Source organism: Psammomys obesus, unplaced genomic scaffold (genome assembly GCF_907164565.1).
Source record: "Psammomys obesus unplaced genomic scaffold, mPsaObe1.curated_primary_1811, whole genome shotgun sequence".
NCBI classification, from domain to species: domain Eukaryota; kingdom Metazoa; phylum Chordata; class Mammalia; order Rodentia; family Muridae; genus Psammomys; species Psammomys obesus.
In genome coordinates, this window is record NW_026596158.1 from 1,302,184 (window position 1) to 1,306,721 (window position 4,538).

The 4,538-nt window shown below is 53.6% G+C and overlaps 1 protein-coding gene across 1 annotated transcript in view; it reads left to right on the forward strand.

Annotated features, from left to right (window-relative positions):
* Nucleotides 1-4,484: 4,484 nt before the first annotated feature.
* The window catches only part of Hnrnpl (heterogeneous nuclear ribonucleoprotein L), a 12,387-nt gene continuing 12,333 nt past the window's right edge, over nucleotides 4,485-4,538 (forward strand). The window contains exon 1 of the mRNA XM_055594772.1: nucleotides 4,485-4,507. The gene's annotated coding sequence lies outside the window, so the exon portion shown is untranslated. The remainder of the gene's footprint in view (nucleotides 4,508-4,538) is intronic.

Consider the following 4,538-nt stretch of genomic DNA (forward strand, 5'->3'; position numbering starts at 1 on the left):
CCAAACCAAACAAAACAAAGTGAGTAAAGTCGTCTCCTTCTAAGCTTGACAAGTTGGGGTTGAGGCGTGGAGCCCACATGGTGGAAGGGAGAGAACTGGGTCCTCTGACCTGTGTCCACACACCAGACAGGCATACACATAAGCACACACATAATGTTGCCAAGTGGTGGTCGTACACGCTTTTAATCCCAGCACTCAGGAAGGCAGAGGCAGGCAGAGCTCTGGGCTAGAGGCCAACCTGGTCTACAGAGTGAGTTCCAGGACAGCCAGGGTGACACAGAGAGACCCTGTCTCAAAAACAGGGTGTGGGTGTGGGTGTGGGGGGGTAACGTAGAAAAAGTGTTGAAGAACATAGCAATATCAGCCTGCACAGCATACATATACGCACATAAACAGACACCAGAGAGAGACAGACAGACGGCACAATATAAATGGCCATGGTAGGGCACAGCTGTTAATCCCAGACCTTGAAAAGCTAAGGCAAGAAGCCAGTTTGGGGCTACACAGTAAAACCCCACCCCGACTCAATAAAGCAAGCAAGGAAAAAAACAAAAAGAATGCGCGAATGTGTGTTTATGTTTTGGTCCACAATTCTGGAATAATGACCCTGACCTACTTCCTGGGGTGATAGGTCACAGCGACACAGGAGACTCTGAGTGATAAATCGACCGTACAAAGAATTCGCCAATAAACTTGCTTAGGAAATTCTAAGCTGCACACAGTAGGGCTCAACTAAAGCAGTGCTGCCTCTAAATCGTCTTGGAGACAGATATCGAACTAACCAGACTTGTGAGAAACTGTAGGGAAAATGTTGTGCCTTGGGCATAACTGCAGTTCAGGCTTGCTGAGAACATATTTCTGTTAAGATTTGTTCGCTAAGATTGCCGCCAACTAGGCTCCATTCCCGTCTCAAGGAACATGCCTCTACCTGGCTGTTCAAAGGGGCTGGTGGCGCTGGCCAGCGGCCACCTAAGCTCCAGTCTGCCATGGAGTCCTGGCTCTCGTCAGGAAGAGGTAATTCTGCCAGGCAGGCAGGCAGTGTGCCCTTGGTAACTCAACTCAAAGGCAACAACGCTGGTATGCTTCCACAGCAGCTGTCACTGTAACTTCGCTGTGTGAATCTCCCACCTGTCCCAAATGGCCAGACCGGCAGTCTGTTGTCTGTTTAATCGCTCAGTGTAATTTGGGGGTGGGACCGTGATGAGACGTGCAGTTGACAGCATAAATGTGAAACGGTAAAGCCTAAATCCTGTGTCATCCGTTCCGAACCTCCAGTCCATTTGTGGCTGGTTTTGCACCATTAATATTTTTTTTTTCCCCTTATTCTCCTGAGCGGAGTAAATTGGGGGAATTTAACCTGGTGCTTCGGCAAGGCCCTGCCTCTTTGCACAGATCCTGCTCCTTGCCCTAGGGGACAAGGAATGCCGCACAGGAGGCCGGAAGAATCTGAACCGACGGGTTTTTCTGGGCTTTCCCACCCAGTCTGTTAGAAATCCTGTCCGTGCAGCCTTCGTAAAACCTCAGAAGGTTTTATGCGCTGGGAGAGCTTCCAAGCAGCTGAGCTTCCTGGGGGGCGTGGCTCAGCAGTAGTCCCCTTGCCCAGCAGGTAGCTTGTGATTAGGTTCCCACTAGAGAACACACACACACACACACGTAGCCAAATATACTCCTGGGCAGTCGGTCAGTTTGACGGAGCCCATGGTCACCTGAGAAGTGGCCCAGATCAGCCGGGCCTGTGGGCACGCTAGGGGATTATCTTGACTGTCAATAGGCACCATTCCCTAGGCAAGCGCCCCAGGGCTGTATAGGAGAGCAAGCCAAGCCTGAGCCCACATGAGCCAGTGAGCAGTACTCTTCCACTGTTTCTGCTTGAGTTCCTGACTTTCCTCATGACGGACTATGTTCCTGTAAGGGAAATGAACCCTCCCCCTGCCCCTCCCCCAGTTCATTGGTGTGTTTTGTCGCAGCAACAGAGAGGAAAAGAGAACAGATGGAACCCCTGATTTCTACACTGTACTTTTTTCTATCACGGTAGTCAAAATATCCAACAGATACAGATTAAAGGAGGAAAGCTTGATTTGGGCTCAGGATTACAGATGGGTCCACCCCCTCGTGGCCAGAAGGCACTCAGGAGCCCCTCAGTTCATAGAGGTGCACGTGTGTATCAGAGGCAGACAAGGCAGGGAGCAGGGACAAAGTCCAAGTGGCCTGCCCCCAGCAGCCCTCGTCCCTCACGTAGGCCTCAGCTTCCAAAGCTCCACCAGCCAGGGAACAAGGGCCCATGACAGGAGCTATTATAGGCTGAAGGGATATCATGGGCAGTCCACCAGGAACACAGAAGCGTGTAGCGTGTGTGTAGCGTGTCACTGACCGGCACTGAAGGGAGGAAGCCAACTCAGGACTGAGCCCTCGATCTGTAAGACCTGACACTACACCCACAGAAAGCCTGTAACCCCAGCACTCAGGGAGGCAACAGGAAGGCAGATATCTGTGAGTGTGAGGCCAGCCTGGTCTACTGGTGGGTCCAGGACAGCCAGGGCTACCCCATGTGTTCTGGAGGCAGAGGTAGGGAAATATGTATGAGTTCAAAATGAGCCCGTCCACATAAAGAACTCTGTGTCAGCCTGTCATACATAAACAAGAACCAAACAGAACAGGAAGACAAACCTGAGAGAGCAAGGGGAAACCTGTTTGGAGCTGTCTGCCCGGACACTGCCAGGAGAAGGTTTTGATAGATTTATAAAATATTTAAATATATTTTTTAATTTTATTATCTTATACATAATGGGTGTTTTTGCCTGCGTGAAGAACTGTGCATGGCCTGTGTGCCTGGTGCCCGAGGAAGCCAGGAGAGTGCACAGAGTCCTGGAAATGGAGTTAGAGGTGTTGGGAGTTGAACCGGGGTCCTCTGGAAAGGCAGTGAGTGAGTCATCTGAGGGGCTGAGCCATCTCCCTCCTTGTTTACGGCAGTGTAGTGCTGTTTAAGGACTCCCTGCCTTACATGTATGCAGCTCTGCCCCTGAGGTCTGCCAGCTCTCCCTGCAGGACTCTAGCAAGCTGTCTACTGTGGAGCCAGAGCCCCGGCCAGGGGACGGGGTTCTATTGTTACTTTCATTTTACGTGTTACTGAGTGTGCATGTGTGTGGGAGGGGAGGGGAGTGCCATGGCTGGGGGAAAGCTTTGCGGAGTCTTTTCCTGGGTTCTGGGGGTGGCATTCAGGTCACCAGGCTCTCGCCCCAAGCTCTACTTGTCCATCTGGCCAGTCTTGCTGGCGGTATTACTTTGGTTTTTCTTAAAAGTTGTTTTTGTTTCTTGAGAAGACAGGATCCCATGGAGCTCAGGCTGGTCCCCAATTCCTTAGGAGTGGGGGACGACCAGAGGTTATAGGCTGGTGTGGCGGCACCCCTCGAGTTCTGGCTGCGAGGCAGGGTTTAAAGGTTGGACCACATCAAGCAGTGACCTCCTTAGCTTGCTTTGTCCTTGCACCACTGTGGGGATTAGCCAATTTAGTAGGCCAACAGCAACCAGACTCATTTTGTAACCCTTTCGGCCCCAGTGCGGCCCCAGTGTGACACGGCCGAGCCAGTCTCCTCCTGTCTGCCACTTTCATTCCTTCTCTCCTTGGCTATCCCCTTGGGAATTAAAAACAGGCAGTTTCTGAGACAGGACAGATGCCCACACCCGTTTCTCTGAGCCATGATTACATCTGTGGGTTGGAGACTCACGGGATTGAAATGGCTAAGATTGGAGTCAAAGGCCTTTAGAGAAGAGGCAAAGGCATAGGGCAGGATTGGAGAGCTGGCTCGGCCGTTAAGAGCGCTTGTTCCTGCAGAGGATGGGGTTCAGTTCCCAGCACCCACCCGTCAGCTCACAAGGGTGGGTGACTCCAGCCCAAGGTGATCCCATAACCCCCTTCTGACCCTGGCAGGCCGAGGACCAACAGCTTTAGGTGGTGGGTTTCCGAGAGCGTCACAGGACCGTAGTGTGGTCTAGATATGTAGGCCAGGCTGTCCTAAAGCTTGACAGTCCCTGCCTCACCTGGGGAGTTGAGCCTAGGCGTGGGGTCGGGCCCTGTGCGTCTTCCCCGGTGCTCTCCGGTAAGCACCCGGACATCACCCTGCATCAGCTGCGATGCACACACTTAGCAGCGGTGGCACACTGGATCCCCTGAGCCTGCTTCCCCAGCTGTGCAACAAACGCGTCTACGTTATCTCCAAAACACGGCAAATGGGGAAAGCTGCCACGTCAACCACAGCAACTTGGGGACTTTTTTTCCAGCCCAGGGTGGAGAGCGGGGCTGAGGGTGAGCGGGAACGCAGAGCCCGAGCGAACACGGCAGCTCGGCGTTCCTCCCATTCCGATCCGGCGCGGTGCCTCCTCGGTCCCCCCGTCTCCCCCGGCGAGAAGAGGTCGTGGTCCCTTTAAGGCTCGCCCCTCCCTCCCCCAAAACTTCCCAGTGTCTGCGCCCTCCGATCCGGGACGGCCGGCCAGGCTCGCCGCCGAGCTGGTAGGGGACGGGGCCGGGGGGTCGGGGAGGG